Genomic DNA, 20,743 nt, shown 5'->3' with positions numbered 1-20,743 from the left:
TGGGTGCTGAAAGTATGTGTGGTAGGTAAACTGCCTCCCACTCTGAAACATACCTGCCTGCTAGAGAGAAAAAACCAATGCGAAAAGTGTGGCCTCCCAACGTCTACAAGTGGAGGTGGAAGAACTGGGGGGGTCTCTGTTCACTATGGGAGCATCACATCAGAGGACCTCTTTCAGGGCCGCAGAGATGGCAGAGATTCAGCCTCAGGTCAGCGTCCACAGCTCAGGGAATTGCAGGCAGCGTCTATTTCAGAGTTTATGGTAAGAGGCTGGAGCCAGCACACACGCACCAACACAGACAACACACCCCACCCTTTAAGGAAGTGGGTAGAAGAGCAGCAGGGGTGTGGTTAACAACTAGAAGGAGGAAAGGGGTAAAACACAAACCTGTCAGCTCTCTTACTCAGCGACGACAGGGCAGCCCGAACCTGCCGGCCCCTAGGCAGCCCCGGCGCCCCGCGCCCCCGCACCTGCCTCGGCCCGACTCACCTGCGCCTGCCCCGCCGAGTCCGAGAAGCAGGCGCCGTCGGAGTCCGCGCTTCCCTCCGTGTGAGTACCTTTCTGCAATCCGGGGCTGGGCGCCCGGCTGAGAAGTTGGAGGCTTGACGAGGTGGAAGGGGGTGGTAGCGGTTCCGAGATTCTGGCTACCTGGACAGGTCTGGGAGTTCCTGGGAAAGGAGCAGTGGGTCCAGGAAGTCTGAGCTGCCGATGCTGTGCGCGCCTGGAGCTTGCTAGCCTTCCGCAGGGGAAGAGGGGTGCTATTTTTGGAGTTAATTTGAAACTAAATGGTGTTTCCCCCTCTTTTCCTCGTACCATACTCAGATTAGGGGGTGGGGGGCGCGACGGTGTGAAGACACACAAAGCCTGCTTGCCTCTAAAGGTCAGATATGAGAGCAACAAACAGGGTTTTCAGAACCTAACTTCAGCTCTTGCCTTAGAACCTCTCCCTATGTCCTGCCTGCACGTGCCCTTCTCCCCTATGCCTTTCAGCACCCCATGTGGGTCAAAGTCCTATTACCTTCCCCCACCTCTCCCTACAGCTGCTGTTTCTTGCTCCTAAGAGAATATCTTCTGAATCAAGCTGTGCAAGCAGGATAGGGACAAAACAGGTGTGTGTGTGTGTGTGTGTGTGTGTGTGTTGTGAGGACTGAAGTTAACACTTGCCACACTGGCTCTTTCTGATTACCTCCTTGATGCTGCTAAAGGGTTAAGTTCAGTGCTGCTGCTTCCTGCTGTCAGGCTGTGCGTGGGCAAAGCTTTGGGTGGGTGAACATGGAACACATGGGTGATGTTCTGAGTCCGCCAAGCCCTACCACCTGCCCTAACCCTCAGCCATCTGACACTGGCATCTCCCCACCCCCCAGACTTGGAGCTAAATCTAAACAGTCTCGTTTAAGGGGGTAGTGGGAGGAAAAGACCAGTAAGTCGGCCACAGGGTTGGCATTAGCCAGGAGCATTCAGAAGATGGAGAAGGAAGAGCTTTCAGCTGACCAGTAGCTAGACCTGAGCCAGCTGTGGCACCGTCAGTGTAAGGGGCATGAGGAGGTCCCTCCACCCTTAGCTCTTCTCTCCTCACCTGAAAGTCCAAGCCAAGAAATGCTGTTGCTGACCTCACCTGCTGCCATTCACAGATCTACTTGGAGGAGGGGGAAAGGAGGAGGCGGAGATGAGAAGTGGACTAAGCGTATCTGTTTAGAAAGGAGGAAGGAAGTAGTCATATTAAAGAGGCCCAGCTTTGGTAAGGCAGTCTTCATTCAAATAGCATGTACTGATCTCCCACCCGGGGCCAGGCACTGGTGCTAGGCGTGGGGTACAACAGTGAGCGTGCCAGAGCCTCTGCCCTCCAGAGTCATGGTCATGGAGATAAGTACAGTGCAGTGAGTGGTGTGTGCTGCAATGGGGAGGTGCAGGGTGCTGACTAACCCAGTCCTAGGGGGCTGTGGGAGGAGATAGTCAGGAGTGTCTCAAAAGGCTTCCTGGCAGAAGTGATCCTCAGTTGAGACCCCAAGGATCAGTAGAAAGGAACCAGGCAAGGAAAAGAGGGGGAAGAGCGGTGCCCTGTGCATGGTGAACAGCAAGTGGAAAGACTGGAGGCTAGAAGCCTCATGACGCTTTCAGGAAACTGAAAGTAGCTCAGCATGTTCACAGCATAGAGAGTGCAGGAGTGAGATGAAGCTGGAGAGGTAAGTTGAGACAGCTCCAGAAGGGCCTTGGAAGGGCTGCCATGGCAACTCCTGTTGGAGCAACGCTTGGGACCTAGAGCCAGGCATGAGATTTCCCAGCGTGCCTCCAAATCCAGGAGAGGGTTGCTAGGTTTTCCAAGTAAAAATACAGGTATAGAGTTGCCAGATAAAATAAAGGATACCTAGTTAAATTTGAATTTCAGATAAGCAGTAAATAATTTTTTTAGTATAAGTATGTTGTATGCAATATCTAGGACATACTTATGCTAAGAAATTATTTGTCGTTTATCTGAAATTCAAATTTAACTAGGTATCCTTTATTTTACTGGCAACCCTATACTACGAGCAAGCTGAAGGTGCTGTTGGCTGGGAAGTGCAGGATAAGACGTGCTTGGTGCCAGGAGAACAGTCTTAGGACATATTTACCTTGTAACCAATCCTCATGGATTCCATTTTGATTCTCTGGGTGATGTAAACAGTTAACGTGATAGGCTGCAAGCCAAAAGGCTGGCAGTTTGAACCTACCCAGAGGTGCCTCAGAAGAAAGGCTTGAATCTACTTCTGAAAAATCAGCCATTGAAAACCCTATGGACATAGTTCTACTCTGACACACATGGGGTTGCCACGAGCTGGAGTTGACTCGACTGCAACTGGTACTGGTTCACCATGTTATTTTGAAAAACAAAATCAATTCCTTAGCCAGCTCATTCATCTATACAGATGGGAAAAAAAAAAAAAAAAAACTGCCATAGCAGAAAGAAATTGAGCTTTGGATCCCAATGGACCTGAATCCAAATCCCAGCTTAGCCGCTTGCCAGTTTGTGAGGCATCATAGAAATCACCTAGCTTCTCTGAGCCTCGGAATCCTCATTTTGAAATAAGGACACGAACATCCAGGTTGTTGGGAAGATTAGTGGTAATATATGTAATTTACCTGTTGTTGTTGTTAGGTGTCATCCAGTTGGTTCCAACTCATAGTGGCCCTGTGTACAGCAGGTCCTGTGCCATCCTCACAATCGTTGCTATGTTTGAGCCCATTGTTGTCTTCACTGTGTCAATCCATCTCATTGATGGCCTTCCTCTTTTTCGCTGACCCTTTACTTTACTAAGCATGATGTCTTTCTCAGGGACTGGTCCTTCCTGATAACATGTCCTAAGTACCCGAGACAAAGTCTTGCCATCCTCACTTCTAAGGAGCATTCTGGCTATACTTCTTTCAAGACAGATTTTTTTATTCTTCTGGCAGTCCATGGTATATTCAATATTCTTTGCCAGTACTATAACTGAAATACATCAACTCCTGTTTGGTCTTCCTTATTTATTGTTTAGCTTTTGCATGCATATGAGCCAATCAAAAATACTGTGGCTTGGGTCAGACACACCTTAGTCCTCAAGGTGACATCTTTGCTTTTGAACACCTTAAAGAGGTCTTTTGCAGCAGATTTGCCCAGTTCAATACATCATTTAATTTGATGGCTGCTTCCATGGGCGTTGACTGTGGATGCGAGTAAGATGAAATCCTTGGCAACTTCAACATTTTCTCCATTTATCATGATATTGCTTATCAGTCCAGTCGTGAGGGTTTTGTTTTCTTTATGTTAAGGTGTAATCCATACTGAAGGCTGTAGTCTTTGATCTTCATCAGTAAGTGCTTCAATTTTCCTTGAGTCATACTTCATACATTCCACATTCTAATTATTTATGGATGTTTGTACCTGTTCTCATTTTGAGTCATGCCACATCAGCACATGAAGGTCCTGAAAGCTTTACTCCATCTATATCATTAAAGTTGACTCTACTTTGAGGAGGCCGCTCTTCCCCAGTCATATTTTGAGTGCCTTCCAACCTGAGGGGCTCATCTTCTGGCACTATATCAGGCAGTGTTCTGCTGTTATACATAATGCTTTCACTAGCCAATTTTTTCAGATGTAGATCGCCAGGTCCTTGTTCCTAATCTGTCTTAGTCTGGAAGCTCCCCTGAAACCTATCCACCATCAATGACCATGCTGATATTTGAAATACCAGTGGCATAGCTTCAAGCATCATAGCAACATGCAAGCTGGCACATTAAACAACTGGCAGACAAATGGTAGAAATTACGTAGTAAGTGCTAAAAAAAATGGTAGATATTAATTTTTGTTAACACCTGCAAAGTCAGTGACCAAAATAGCATCTACAAACTGCTTGGGACTTATTTATTTCAGTTCGTATTTATCGAGCACTTGGGGATCCAGGGGGAATTGTGCTTCTAGTGAAAGAGTGGGTTTGACCCTGGTTGGGGAAGGAAAAGCTGAATTTTTTCAGCTTTGCCATTCCCTTCCCATATGATCTGCATCAACTGGAAGAGATATTTCAATCGCTTCTTGGAGGATGGTGGGTAGAGGGAGGGGGGTGGCTCAAAGTAGAATTAAAACCTGTTGCTGTTGAGTCAATTCTGACTCATAGGGACACTATAAGACAGAGTAGAACTGCCCTCTGCCCTATAGGGTTTCCCAGGCTGTAATCTTTACAGAAGCAGACTGCCACATCTTCTCCTGTAGAGCAGCTGGTAGGTGTGAACCACCAATCTTTCGGTTAGCAGCTGAACACTTAGCCACTGCCTCAGCAGGGCTCCTTCAAAGTAGAATTAACTGAAGGTAAATATGAATGAATGAAAAGAAAGAACTCATGTAAAACACGCAGCAAAGTGCCTGACACATACAAATGCACCATAAAATTGGCTGCCATTATTTCTGGTTTTATAATCAATACCTCATTAGAAAAATAGTGCTTGAGGGTAGATGAAGTAAGGGTGCCTTGTTTTGACACTAACAGAAATATTCATAAGAACCTCCTAAAAGGGAACCTGGAGACGGTTAAGGGTTTACTAAGAGAAAGAGGAAATGGAAAGTGTGTTTCTCTTGTGAGAACTGCTGGATTTAAAAATGGCTCCTCTTTCCGGTGGCTAAATCTCTCCATCCCCCTGCCCAGTGTAAGCATTTTCTCCCCAGCCCTTTAGAGCAGCATTTCCCAAACAGTGTTCAGAATAACTCTATGCTATGAGATGCTTTTAGATGTTCCGTTGAGAGAGTGTTTAAATGAGCCCACTCTTGGAAATTTATTATGCATATTTGCATGGTCAAGTTATAATAAGTCCTGCATTAAAGACATATGTATCACTGGGTTTGGAGTCCCTGCAGTGCAAATGGTTAATCAACTCAGTTGCTAACCTCTAAAGGGTATAGGTTCAAGTCCACTCAGAGGCATCTTGGAAGAAAGACCTGGCAATCTACTTCTGAAAAATCAGCCACTGTAAGCCCTGTGGAGCACAGTTCTACTCTGATACACATGGGGTCTCCACAAGTCAGACTCGGCAACCAGTGGTGATCACTGGGTTTAACCTAGCATTCCCTAACTGTGACTGTTGAACCCTTGCAACAGCTTTGAGGATACCTATTACAATCTTCAGGAAATAGCACTCCACATTTAGTGCTATTAATGCAGATACAGTATGGGGATCAACCGGGTCTTTTAGAGGACCTTGTTCATCCCCATAACGCTGTGCAGAATGGACCTAATTTATCCTAGATTCAGCAGTGTTTAAACTTACTGAAGATCTTCATGGATGAGCTCTTGTGGGCAATTTTCCCAGTGTCACACATCTCTCACAGATGCAGACTTCTGCCTGGGTCAGGCAAAATCTTTCTACTGCACCCTAAGTCCATTTCCCATTGTTCAGAGGACCCTGGGAGAAGCCTAAGCCTCTTAGCACTTCGCTCTCCATGGTGATGACAGTAGCTCCATGTCCTGAATACTGTTAAGACAAATAAAAATGATAGGGGAGGGAAGAGAACATGTGCTGAAATGAATCACCCTTGTGATAGGTCCCCCAGTCCCTAGCCTTTTCTCCTACCCAAGAGTCATGTGTCTTGGGACCATGCGGCCCTAACCTCTCAGATGAACAGGGTTCTGAGGTAGTCACATGGGAATGATTGGAGTGGAGCTACACAACCACAGACTTGCCTGGGGCTGAAAGGGTGGTAATAAAGAGAAATTTTTGCTGGCCAAGTTATCAAGAGTCTCTCATCTCTCAGTCATTTCTAGGGTAAAGGAGTAGCAGCAGTGATAGTGGCGATGGTTTTGCCAACCCTTCAGTGGTCATTCCACGCAAGCTGTAAGATGATTAAGAACCCAGACTTGGAATCAGACTGCCTGGATTCCAATCCCAGCGCACTATGTGATCTTAAAAACCAAAAAGCCAAACCTATTGCTGTCAAGTTGATTCCAACTCATAGTGACCCTACAGGACAGAATAGAACTGTCCCATAAGATTTCCAAGGCTGTAATCTTTACAGAAGCAGACCGCCACATCGTTCTCCCATGGAGTGGCTGGTGGGTTCGAACTGCCTACCTTTAAGTTAGCAGCTAAGTGCTTAACCACTGCATTACCAGGGCTCCTACGTGAACTTAAGCAAGTAATTTAGCCTTAGCTTCCCCATCTGTAAGATGGAGATGATCTCAGGGTTTTTTGTGAGGACAGAGTGAGATATTATACACAGGACAGAGATTCAAAATACTAATGTCTATCAGCTACTGAGACATGGGCAAGGAATCCCTGGATGGTGCAAACAGTTATGTGCTTGACTACTAGCTGAAGATTGGTGACTGGAAACCACCCAGAGGCACCTCAGAAGACAGGCTTGGTGATCTGCTTCCGAAGGTCACAGCCGTCTAAACCCTATGAGTAATTCTACTCTGCACAGTTGAGGTCACCATGCGTCAGATCAATTAGAAGGCAACTAACAACAACAACAAGGCTTGGGCAGGCGCAGTGATAGTTCAGCGGTAGAATTCTTGCCTTTTGTGCAAGACTCGGGTTCGATTCCTAGCCAATGTACCTCATGTGCAGCAACCACACATCTGCCAGTGTAGGCTTGTGTGTTACTACTCCAACTGATTATGGGGATGGCACAGAATCCGCCAGCATTTTGTTCCATCATGCATAGGGTCACAGTGAGTTGGGACCAATTTGAAAGCAGCTAACAGCACCAGTAACAAACAGGCACGGGCACTGATCAAACAGAACTGACACTAGCCATTGCCCTGGGTAGGATTGGCAAGGCCCCCTGCCGTGCCAGGGGTCACCCTTTTAGGGCTGGATAATGGAAACCTTGTGGAGGGTGGAGAAGATTGGCTCTCAGGGGACTGGGGTAGTAGACATTTACCAACTGCAATGTCAATATTTTAGCATCCCAGATGCCCATACGTGTCACCTTAACATTAGCTTCAACTGTGTATAAAACATTTAGTCTGATAACTGGCACACAATAGACACTCAATGGTGTTAGCTCTCATTTTTATAATTTTCCACTTATGGCTAAGCTGAGCTGGTGGGGAAAAAAAAGAAGCACCATTTTATTTCTCTTGAAGAAGAAAAGTGTTCAGAGAGCTGAAAGGCAGGAGAAGGTGGTGGCTTTGCCTTCCTGGGCTCTTCACAGAGTGTGCGGAGCTCTGAGCCTTGGGAGAGGGTAGGGGTGGGGGAGGGGATAGCATTTTGAGTCACTGCTGTTTCCCAAGGTGCAATTATTACTCAAGATGGCAGTGTGATTAAGAAAGCCGACTGTGCTGTGTATTCTGGACCGATTTGGGCAGATCGATAGAGGTGCAGGTTTTTGTTTTCCAGAGACCCTCCAGGTAGGCTTTGGGTGGGCTGCAGAGGTGGGCACTCTTCTGGTTTTCTGGGCAGTCCCCAACTGTTGCCTTTTCCAGCGCTGGAGGGATCTCTATGGTGATTGCTGATTTTAGAAGACAGCCAGTCAATGTGATCAGAACTATGATAAAGGACTGCCAAGACCACGAAAGGGTGAGCCTTCCCCTTTCATATCTTGGCTGTACTTTACTAACATTTTCCTCCTCTCCAGTTCCCTTCTTTTTTATGTTCTGAAATCCACCCACACAGAATCTGGCATCGTCACTCACTAAAGATAGGGGCTCAAAGGAATCTAGACCTTGCTCAGTGTTTAGAACTTGGTACTAGGTTTAATTCTTGTGTTCTACACTAGTCTTCCTTTAAATTGGGCCAGTACTCCCAACCATTTTGAGGGCACAAGGACAGTAGTCCCCATTTTTCTTTCCTTTTCTTTCTTTGAAAGTCTTCTTCCAGATTCTCAAAGACTCCCATAGCTGTTACAGTCCCACTAATGCCCTCAGGGGCTCCCATCACAGTTGCTGGGAGTTCTGTTCTGAGTTTGGGCTTCATTCTTCGTGGGGGTTGCTTTTCCATCTGTGAGAGAATGGCTGTACTCTGGTCCTGGCCACTTGGAGTACCACATCTTTTTCTTGTTTCTAAACTAATGAAATTTGTCCTACCCTCTAGCTTCTCCCTAACCTCAAGCACTTCTTTTGGTGTTCTGGAAGTTTCTGCTCCTCTCCCAGGCCCAAAAGGAGCTAGAGCCCAGCTCCTCCCACTTTAGCTCAGGTTTACCACCTTCCCACACCCAGGGCCTGCTCCAAGCATGCTTCAAGAGACTCAATACTATGGCACTGTCACAGATGCTCTCACCAGCATCCAGTTACATTTCCTCAGTTATTTACACAGACGCTGAGCCCTGAAATACAGTAATGTCAATTTAGGCAGTTGTAAGTAGCTTACCACAAGCTTAAATTCCAAAGACCCCAGCTCAATGGAAGCAGCAGCCTCTAGCTCAAGGCAATTTTCAGCCTGGGTAACTGTTTCCAGAGTCAGGAGACCTCAGTCTGGTTTAGACTCTTCCATTAATAGCTATGTGACTTTGGGTAAGTCTCTCAACTCTTTCAAGCCTCACTTTTCTCATTTAAAAATGAGGAACTAATATTACCTCTCTGATGGGGTTGTTGAGAGAAACAATTGACATATCTGGAAGTGACTTGTAATCTGTTTAAACCACCACTGGGTACTGTCCCAGTAAAGATGAAGAATTTGGGGTCAGAGAGGTATGGGCATGAGACTTGACTCTGCCCCTTTCTACCTGGATGTCATTGCTAAGCTTTTTTTTAACCCCTCTGAGCCTTATTTTTCTCGTTTGTAACACATTATGGTCATTTGCTTAATGTGCCTCCCCTTCTTCACACCCTTTCACTCTAAGGCACAGTGTTTTTTTCCCGTTAAGTTTACACTCTGGTTGGGGAGGTAACACATGCAGATAAATAACTGTAAGACAAGATGGGGACTTATCAGTGTCACAAAGGAAGCACAGAGAAGGTGCTATGAGGTCAGAAGAACAGAGAATACTTCTGACTGGGCAATCTGGGAAAACTTCATGAAGGTGGTGGCATTTCAGGTTCTGAAGGGATGGGTAGGATATGGCAGTGGTTATGGTGAGAGAAATCCCTGGGTGGTGCAAATGGTTAATCCACTGGGCTGCTAAATGGAAGGTTGGAAGCTCAACTACACCAGAAGCCTGGTGACCTACTTCAAAAAAAATCAGTTGTCGAAGACCCTAGGGAGCACAGTTCTGCTTTGACACACATGGAGTGGCCATGAGTCAGATTTGACCCCAAGGCAATTGGGTTTTGGTGGTGAACGAAAAGTATAAATAAAAACACAGGGCACTGGTTGAATGACTCAATTTGGGTGGAGCAAAGGATGGTGAAGGGTAATAGAAAATGAGTGAAGAAAGTAAGATAAGGTTTGAACATGGGGGCTGGGGAATTTGGAGATTTTTATGAAGGCTGTAGGATGCTGTCAGACTTTATTCTGAAGACGGTAGGGAGCTGTCCAAGATGGTGACTTGGGTGAAGGTGCCATGACCAGATTCACACAGCAGTGTGTAAAGTAGATCAGAGAGGAGAGAGCTTGAAATTGGGGGAAGGGCAGGTAGAAGGCTATTATAATAATTCATGCCTTAAGAGCCTTGGAATACATTGTGTAATTCAGGATGGTTTGGGGTTCTGGGGAGTGTCTACAGGTCATTGAAGGCTTTTACTTTTTTCTAAACTGAAATTGGTTCTTATATGGATTTAAATGATACAGGATTTATGGAAGCATCAAATTGTTTAGGTTATATAAGTAATTTGCTGTTATCCTTCAGCCTCTCCTTTTTCCATGTTCTTTATTCATAGATAAGCCCTTTGCCATGGGTCTCACCTATGCTAGAAAAGTACTAAATGTTAACCTGTCTAGAGCTCTCTATGGTAACCTCTGTATGGCAGCCTCCTGGAGTCAAGCCCAGGCAGTGGTGGTTCAGTGGTAGAATCGTCTTCTATGTGGGAGACCTGGGTTTGATTCCTGGCTGGTGCACCTCATGCACAGCCATGTTGCTGTCTGTCAGTGGAGGCTTGTATGTTGCTATGATGCTGAACAGGTTTCGGTGGAGCTTCAGACTGAGATGGACTAGGACGAAGGGCCTGACGATCTACTTCTGGAAATCATCCGATGAAAAACCCTATGGGTCACAGCAGTCCCTTGTGCATGGCGTTGCCATAAGCCGGGGTAACTTGATGGCAGCTAACAGCAACAACAACAGAGTGAAACCAGGCTATGACCTCTACAGCCCCCTGGCACTCAGATCTTACCACCCTCAGCAATTCAGGATGTCCCTCATGCAGACGAGCCCCCCACCCCACCCTGCCCTTCCTCCCTTTCTTTAGTCCTGAAGTCTGTAGGACATTTCCACTTGAACTGCTCATCATCTTAAATATTACATACCTGAAACTGAATTCATCATTTTTTCACACCATCTTACAGTTGTCATTCTCCTAGACATTCATGTCAAAAAGTCTTAGCATTATCATCAACTCCTTTCCTCTCTCCTTTGCCTTTATTTTGCCCATCACTAATTCCACAGATTCTTTCTCCCTGCCCCTTATTCCTTTCTTCACTTGTCCAGGGCCCTACTCTAGTCCAAACTTTATTACCTAATATGCAATCCGTCAGGAGAGGCTTTCCTCTTCCTATCTCTAGTTCCATCAAAACACCTCAGTGCCTCTGTTGTTGGGTGCCATCAACTCAATTTCGACTCATATTGAGCCCAAGTGATAGAGTAGAACTGTCCCGTAGGGTTTTCTAGGCTGTAATCTTTGCAGGAGAAGATCTCCAGGTCTTTTCTTCCTCAGATGGGCTGGGTGGGTTCAAACTGCCAACTTTTTCATTAGCAGCCAAGCACTTAACCATTGTGCCACTAGCACTCCCTCAGTGCCTCTAAACCCATTGCCATTGAGTCACTTCCAGCTCATAGCAACCTTATAGGACAGAGTAGAACTGCCTCATAGGGTTTCCAAGACTGTAAATCTTTATAGAAGCAGACTGCTACATCTTTCTCCTGTGGAGTGGCTGGTGGGTTAGAACCACTGACCTTTTGGTTAGCAGCTAAGCACTTTAACCACTACACACCGGGGCTCTTTTCAGTGCCTCTAGGAAAATCCTAATCCCTTAGGTTCCATTCAGTGCCCTTCATAAACTAACCTTCGTCAACCGTTCTAACCTAATTTCCCCGTACTTTCCAAACTTAACACTTTACCCTAGAAACTCTAATGGGGCAGTTCTACTCTGTCCTATAGGGTCGCTATGAGTCGGAATCGACTCGACAGCAACGGGTAACGGGTAGCCTGGTCTATTCACTGGTCCCCATCAGACCTTTGCTCAGGTCTTTCTTGTGTCCTGCCTGGAGTACCTACCTGCTCCTTCCATCTTCCCCAAAATCTACCTCTCAAGACACAGTTCTTGTCCTACCCATTCTGGAACCTTTGCTCCCCACTCCATCTTCTGAGCTTCTTGCATCCTCTGATCTCCTTGAAAATTTGTCAACTCAAAACCAAAACCAAACCCAGTGCTGTCAAGTCAGTTCCGACTCATAGCAACCCTACAGGACAGAGTAGAACTGCCCCATAGAGTTTCCAGGGAGCGCCTGGCAGATCCAAACTGCCGTCCCTTTGGTTAGCAGCCCTAGCGCTTAACGACTAGGCCACCAGGGTTTCCTTATCAACTCAATCTGATGCTAAATTCCTCTAGGGCAAGGAGGTGCTGTTCATTTTGTTCTTCCTAAAGCCCTCAAGTCCCCAGAATAGGAGATACTATTTCCCTGGGCAAGGGAATTGAGATGCCCTCCTTCCCTGCACAGCCATGCTTGGCTCATTAGAGTCAGACCCCGTCTTCCTCATTACCTGTACTTGGTGTCACCACAATCAGTTGCAACAAAGCAGGGGAAATATCCTGAGCCCCTTGAATTCTCACCCCAGGGTTCAGACTGTGCTCCTTGCCTCTCTAGAATGCAGAGCTTTTCTATAGAGAGAAGGAGTTGGTGGTTTAGAGCAGGTGCTCAGTAATCTCTTTACTTAACCTCGCCTCTGTCTCACTAACCCATCTGAGTCTGTCTTTTCCCTTTTACTTCATCCTTTTGCTATTGAGCCATGTAGGCCAGGCTGAATGACAAGAGAAAAACATCCTGTGTAGGAAAAAAGCTGGCAAGCCTTGGTAGAGAGTAAAATTCCTTTGGAGATATGGGAGAGAGATGTACAAGGCAGAGACTGAGAGTTTTTAAGTAACCCAATCTCCGACCTAACGGTATGCACACCTCAGCGCTTTTCGTGGTACCTGAGCTCTGAGCTTCCTGGCTCCTGCAGTAGCAAGATTTAAAAGCACTTGGTACATATTAGATCCTTTATCCCCAGAAGGTGGCCCTCAGTTGTCTCCGATGTGGCTTCTGACCCCTCTCATTCTTTACCTGACTCTTTGTGTAGAAAAATTGTTCCTACAACCATTTGCTAAAAGCTCAGCCTCTAACCTTTGTTCACTCCATGGGAGAGAAGTGAAGGAGGGGAGGTGTGCTGCCCCAGGACTGGGGAACCCTGGGTTCTGGTCCCTGCTCTATCACTATCCCACCATACCACCTTGGTTGAGTCACCTGAATAAGCCTCTTCATTTCTAAAGTAAGGGAGTTTTCAGATTTTTTTAGCTAGTGGAAACCTTTTTTCAAAATGGATCTTAGGCCAAAGCCCAATATGTAAAGCAGGTAAAAGTAGAACTGCTCCCAAGTTTGAGATGAAAAGGGCAGCTGTCTGCTAGGCCCTCAGCTCCCTTCTGCAGTGGCCCTGGGGCTCTCCATGAATCTCCTGGGGACCAGACCATCTTGAATTCTTTCTGGGTCTCCACTTCTTGAAGTATTCATTGTTTATGTGTGATGGGGGTTGGATGATGGGTTCAAATGAATCTGATAAAGAGTTATTTCAAAGTAGGGAATCCAACCTGGGGTATGAGGTGTGTATGTGTTGGGTGGAAGTTGTATATATGAACTCCCTGAAAGAAGATGCATAACTTTCAACTCTGAGAAAATGCACGTTTGTTGGAAGAATTCCATAGCTTTTATCGGTCTCTCCAGGGAACCTGTGACTCTAAAAGTCTGTCTTAGTTATCCAGTGCTGCTTAATGGAAATACCACAAGCGGGTAGCTTTAATAAACAGAATTAATTTTCTTACAGTTTAGGAGGTTGGAAGCCTGAGTTCACATTGCTGGCTCTAGGGGAAGACTTTCTCTCTCTGTCAGCTCTGGGGAAAGGTCCTTGTCTCTTCTGAGCTTCTGTTCCTGGGTGATCTTCATGTGGCTTGGCATCTCTCTTTCCCCATCTCTTCTAGCTTGCATGTTTAATCTCTTTCTATCTTAGAAAAGATTGACTCAAGATACACCCTACACTAATCCTACCTCATTAACACAACAAATACAACTTATTCACAAAAGGGATTATAATCACAGGCATAGAGTTTACGATTTACAACACATATTTTGGGAGGACACAATTCAATCCATAACAATACCAAGAACAGATTTTATAATCAATTATACAAACTTTTCATATGAAACTCGAGCTCCTCTTGAATTCAAACTAAGTAGTCTGTAAACCCTGTTGAGGGCAGAACCATATCTGTACTGAGAGTCAGTGTGATAACCTCAGAATATGACTTGATGCCTAACACAAAGTCAACATTCTATCGATATGATGTGTGCCTGGATATAAGGTATCCCCCATTTCTCCTAATAAGGCGGGTTGTTTAAAAAAAATGTTTGGTTAATTTGAATCTATAAACTTTTAGAATAATATTTAATATATTATTTTAGTGACACGCATTTTAAATCAGATACCATATAAAATAATACATTAACTTAAAAATATTGCTTTCTCCCTCTCCCTGTTTATGAAACATTCAAACACTTTATTCATTTCTTTGCCATCAGTGCCCTTGTCATCACTATAATCACTTTTTGAATCAGCTAGCAGTTTTCTGGCATATATTATCATCCCCACAGTCTAAGGACAGTTGGATATTTTTTATTAGCCCTGAAGTCATTTTTTTTTAAATGACAGCTTAATTGACATACATTTCACATACCATTAAATTCACCTTTTTAAAATGTACAATTTGGAAATTTTTAGTATATTCAAAGAAGTGTGCAAGCATCAGCACTATCTAATTGCATAACATTTTCATCATCCCCAAAGAAACCCCTTATCCCTTAGCTATCACCCTCTTACCTCCCTATTACCACCCCAGCCCCAAGCAACCACTAATCTACTTTCTGTTTCTGTGGACTTGCCAATTTGGGGTATTTGATATAAATATAGACATACAATATATGACCTTTTGTGTACAGCTTCTTTCACTCAGCATAATGTTTTCATTGCTGAATAATACTCCACTGTGTGGATATGCCACATTATTTGTTCATTAGCTGATGGACAAATGAATGTATGGATAGATTGATATACGGATGGAAAGATGCACTATAGGAATGAATAAATGAACAAAAGAAGAAATGCAATTGATTTTGGCCATTATGAATAATACTGCTGTAAGCATTCATGTACACATTTCTGTGTGGTTTTATTTTTATTGATCTTAGGTATATACTTAGGTGTAGAATTGCTAGGTCATATGGTAACTCTATGTTTAACATTTGAGGAACTGCCAGACTGTTTTCCAAAGTACCTGCACCATTTTACAATCCCGTCAGCAATATATGAGGGTTTTAATTCTTCTACATCTTTGTCAACACTTGTTATTGTCATGTTGATTTTAGCCATCTTATTTATCTTGGACTGGGTTCTCTAGAGAAGCAAAACCAGTAAAGCATATAAATATACATAGAAAGAGATTTATATCAAGGAAATGGCTCATACAGTTGTAGAAGCTGGAACATCCCAAGTCTGTGGATCAGGATAGAGGCTTCTCTTGATTCACATAGCCAGTAAACAAAAGATTGACAGGTCAGACAGCAGAGCTCTTCCTCACAGACTGCAAAGATAGATGAATCCCAAGACCTGCAAGCAAGATGGCAGGTAAACTGCTAGCTTAAGTCCCAGGAACCAGAGATCAGATGAACAGGAGCAAGCTCAGGATCCAGAGCAACCAAAAGCCCAAGAGCCTTTCCAGAGAGTCCACATATGTTGGATGTAGGCTGCACTAAGGAAACTCCCTTTCAACTAATTGGCTACTCACAGCAGATTCTGTAATGGAGGTGATCACATTATCATGACTGCCAAACTACATCGTAACTGTCAAACCACTGAGAATCATGGCCCAGCCAAGTTGACACACAACCTTAAGGATCACTATTGAATGTGAAGTGGTATCTTTTTGCGGTTTTGATTTGCATTTTTCTAACGACTGATGTTGTTGAACATCTTTTTATGTAGTTATTGGCCACTTGTATGTCTTCTTTGAGAAATTCCTATTCAAATCTTTATAAAGTATTTTTTTATGTCCACAGTGTAACCACATAGTGTATTGTTTGTTAAAAAAAAATCTTGTAAGGTTTGTTTACGGTAACATTAACACTTATATTGTAAGCCTATAATCCCAAGAAAAGTTACTGAATTTATATTATATCTCTATGCCTTCTTTTAAAAAAAAAAAAATTATATCAGCTAATTATGTCAGTATCCCAAACTAGCTACGATTAAAGTGGTTTTAGGCTAATATTTTTTTCTCAACAGTATATTTTTGTTCAAAATAAGGTAACTGAGAGAGCAACTCATAATTTCAGTGATTCTGTAAAGACTCAAATATAAACTACCTCTTTTTTGACACATAATTTTGGAGGGGAAACATCTCACCTTATATTTAAGTATGTATAATATTTTAAAAATAAATAGAGGGATGGATGGATTTATGGATGGGAAGGTGGACTAATAATGGCCATAGGAGCGAGTAAATGAGCAAAAGAAGGAATGCAATCTGGTGAGCTAGTCAACCAAGCAACCACCCCAATCTGCCCTTCTTTATCCAGGATTTTCTAATTTTTATCAGAAAACAGACTGGTTTTTAATTTACGTTACATGAAACCATTTATAAAATTATTTTAAAAGGAGATTTAGTTATAAGTCGGAAACTCATATATAAAATAGATATTTTATATTCCATTATCTGAAAAATCTATATCTTCCTTTAAAACGGGTGAACCTGAGGCTGCCCAGTTTCTTGGAGATGGCTGAAAAACTCAGAGATCAAGTAACATAATGTGAGATTTAGTTCACGGTTGCTGGAGCAGGATCTTTAGAATTGTGAGAAGGTGCCAGCGGATTTTTGCCCTGTTCAGACTTCCGATCCATTACCACCTCTCCCACCAGTGTGAGGACTCCAAGGTTCCTGGTGCCTCGGGGGTCTGGCTCTAGAGGCCTTTTCTTCTCTCTTTTCTGTGGTGGGACAGTATGGTTTCCTTCAAAGACCACACTCACTAGGGATTCACTGACAGCTTCTGCAGAGACTACTCTGCCGCATTCTTCTCCTTTGTTTCTCTCTTGAGAAAAAAGTATGTGAGCTGGTGGATGATACTCTGGAGTTAGGGGTGAGTATATGGAAAAGAAAGAGGAAGAATGTTGGGCAAGAGAATAAGGAATAAGGAAACTGTGGCCAGGTATATGATGAAGTAAAAGAGACATGGACAAAAGCCTGAGAGAGATTTTAAAGGCTGAAACAATGGAGAGAGAATAAATGATGGAAAATATTGCTCTATAGAAAGACCTTCAAGTCAGCAACATGAAGGATAGGTTCCTGTGAAGTTTAGAGTGTGTGTAGTTGGAGTTGGGGGTCAAGGAGCAAGGAACAGAGAAGGGCAGCATTGGCGTGGCCTGGGCTCCTTCCTCTACTGATAGAAGTCAGTGGGATTGCAGTTATGGGCTTAGGACTGTGTATAGAGAAGAATCCAGATTCTCTCTGTAATTCTTACCCCATTCGTAGACAAGATCCCAGTGTTCTCCTTTGGCAGTGAGAGCTCAGCCTTTCTTCTGGGGCACGATGGGGCTGAGTCTAAGCCCATCCACCCATGTGAGTGTTTCTCTTTGTTTTAAAAATTATCAAGGAAGGAGAGTCTATATTCTTCCTTGAAGTAATGTTTCCTGTTTTTGAGGGTATGAAATCAGTGGCTTTTACATGATGAATCTGAAGCTCGACTGTACATTTATTTATCATCTACTATGGGCCAATTCATCCAGTGGCACCATGGAAGAAAGGCCTGGCAGTCTTCTTCGGTAAAGATTACAGCCAAGAACACCCTATAGAGCAGTTCTATTCTGTCACACATGGGACCACCATGAGTTGGAATTGACTAGATAGCAACAGATTTAGTTTTATGGGCCAGGCATTGATCTTGGCACTGGAGATATAGAGGTGATCAAGTGACTTCAAGAAACTTATAATTTCAACAAGCACATGAAAGGATATTCAATATCATTAGTCATTAGAGAAATACAAATAAAAAGTGCAATAAGAGAGCACTTAATACCCACTAACATAGCTATAATTAAAAAAATATTGGCAAGGATGTGGAGAAATTAGAAAACTTGTCCATTGTTGGTGGGATTGTAAAATGGTACAACCACTGTGGAAAACAGTTTGGTGGTTCCTCAAAAAGTTAAACATCTGACTACCATATGATCTAGTAATTCCATTCTTAGGTATATACCCAAAAGAATTGAAAGCAGAAATGCAATATTCATTGCAGCATTATCCACAATAGTCAAAAGATGAAAAGAGCCTAAATATCTATCAACAGATGAATGAATAAGCAAAATGTGGTAATACGTACAATGGAATACTACTCAGCCGTGAAGAGCAATGAAGTCCTGATCTGTGCTGCAACATGGATAACCTTGAAAAATCATGCTGTGTTAAATGAATCAGTTGCAAAAGGACAAATATTGTATGATCACACTTAATATGAAATACCTAGGATAGGCAACTGTAGAGAGACAAAAGTTTATTAATGGTTATCAGGAGGGAAGGAGGGAAAGGGAAAATGGGGACTCATTGCTTTGGGGACACTGAGCTTCTAGTAATGGTGATGGAAAAATATGGAAATGGATAATGGCAATGGTTGCATAGCATGATGAACGTAATTAAAGTCACTAAACTATACATGTAAAAAATCTTAAAATGACATAATATGTGCATATATAAAACCAAAGCCATTGCCGTCGAGTTGATTCTGACTCATAGCTTATATTTAGGTTGAGGAAATGGAAGTGCAAGCATTCACAATATAATGAGATGTGCTGTAAGGGAGTGGTGCAAAATGCCATGGAAGCCTGTTGGCCACAGCTACCACCTTTACCAAAGGGAGGCTAAAAAGGCTTCACAAATGAGGTGACACTGAGAAGGGTTTGAAGAATGCAGAGGAGTGTACCAGGCAGAGAAAGGGTGATGAGGTGCTATTCTCGGGACAGATATCAGCATATTTAAAGATCATAGCATACATAAGAGGGCATCGGGATTGGAGGAAGACTCATTAACAACATTCAATACTCAGATGATACAACCTTGCTTGCTGAAAGTGAATAGGACTTGAAGCACTTACTGATGAAGACCAAAGACTACAGTCTTCAGTATGGATTATACCTCAAATAAAGAAAACAAATCCTTACAACAGGGCTAATAAGCAACATCATGATAAATGGAGAAAATACTGAAGTTGTAAAGGATTTCGTTATACTTGGATCTACAGTCAATGCCTGTCTTAGTTATCTAGGGCTGCTATAACAGAAATGCCACAAGTGGATGGCTTTAACAAAGATAAATTTATTCTCTCACAGTCTAGGAGACTAGAAGTCCAAATTCAGGGTGCCATCTCCAGGGGAAGAATTTTCTGTCCCTCTTGGTCCTGGGGGAAGGTCCTTGTCATCAATCTTCCCTGGTCAAGGAGCTTCTCAGCACAGGGACCCTGGGTCCAGAGGACATACTATTCTCCTGGCTCTTGTTTTTTGGTGATATGAGGTCCCCATCTCTCTGCTCCATTTTCTCTTTTATATCTCAAAAGAGATTACCTTGAAACAAAAACCTAATCTTGTAGATTGAGTCTTGCCTCATTAACGTAACTGTCTGTAATTCTCCCTCATTAACATCATAGAGGTAGGATTTACAACACATAGGAAAATCACATCAGATGACAAAATGGTGGACAGTCACGCAATACTGGGAATCATGGGCTAGCTAAATTGACACGTATTTTTGGGGGACACAATTCAATCCACGAGAGCGCTCATGGAAGCAGCAGTCAAGAAATCAATGTATCACATTGAGCAAATCTGCTGCAAAAGACCTCTTTAAAGTGTTAAAAAGCAAAGATGTCACTTTGAGGACTAAGATGCACCTGACCCAAGCCATGATATTTTCAGTTGCCTCATAGGCGTGTGAAAGCTGGACGGTGAATAAGGAAGACTGAAGAAGAATTGATGCACTTGAATTATGTTGTTGACATAGAATATTAAATATACCGTGGACTGCCTGAAGAACAAACAAACCTGTCTTGGAAGAAGTACAGCCAAAATGCTCCTTAGAAGCAAGGATGGTGAGACTTCATCTCACATACTTTGGACTTGTTATCAGGAGGGACTAGTCCCTGGAGTAGGACATTATGCTTGGTAAAGTAGAGGGTCAGCACAAAAGAAGAAGATCCTCAATGAGATGGACTGACACAGTAGCTACAACAAAGGGCTCAAACATAGCAACAATTGTGAGGATGGTGCAGGACCGGACAGTGTTTCCTTCTGTTGTAGAGTTGCTATGAGTTGGAACTGACTGGACAGCACCTAACAACGACAACCACATAAGAAGGCACCAAAGAGTGTGGCCTTTGAGAAAACTGTGATCAGCTCAGGGCAGCTGAATCAAGTAGTATCATGATGGAAATAATGCTGGAAGGATGTAGAAAGGCCCTTTATCACTGCGTTGGCTCCGGACATTGTTCTCTAGTAGCGGGAAGCTACAGGAATTTTTAAGCAGGGAGAAGAGTCAGATTTCTGTTTTGAAGAAGAGGACTCTAGCACCAGGTCCGGGAAGCCCTTGTGCCAAACAGAGAGAAGGGCTTGTCTGGGAGATTCACAGATAAACATTTCCAGGGTGTGGCCAATGTTTCACAAGTGGACAGTGCAAACCCACCAGGGGCATGGTCCTGTAGTTCCTGCTGCTAGCTCAAGTGTAGCAGCCACTCACATTGCTGGTTGACCAAAGAGAGTGGTGGTAAGGGCTGGCCCATAGGGCCAGCCTTGAAGAAAACCCCACTTCCTACTTCCTGTGTGTGTGTATGTGCAGTGAGGGAGTGGGCCAAAGAGAAGAG

The 20,743-nt window shown here is 43.7% G+C and overlaps 1 protein-coding gene across 2 annotated transcripts in view; it reads left to right on the top strand.

Moving 5' to 3' along the window:
- The first annotated feature begins 332 nt into the window (after positions 1-332).
- Positions 333-20,743, top strand: part of PTK2B (protein tyrosine kinase 2 beta) — a 165,389-nt gene continuing 144,978 nt past the window's right edge. The window contains exon 1 of one of the 2 annotated variants that reach the window (XM_049867057.1): positions 333-549. The gene's annotated coding sequence lies outside the window, so the exon portion shown is untranslated. The remainder of the gene's footprint in view (positions 550-20,743) is intronic. The other variant, XM_049867060.1, reaches the window with a different exon arrangement.

Source organism: Elephas maximus, chromosome 22, assembly GCF_024166365.1.
Source record: "Elephas maximus indicus isolate mEleMax1 chromosome 22, mEleMax1 primary haplotype, whole genome shotgun sequence".
In the NCBI taxonomy this organism is placed as follows: Eukaryota; Metazoa; Chordata; class Mammalia; order Proboscidea; family Elephantidae; genus Elephas; species Elephas maximus.
The sequence above is the reverse complement of the archived record's forward strand: the minus strand, read 5'-3'. Positions and strand labels throughout refer to the sequence as shown.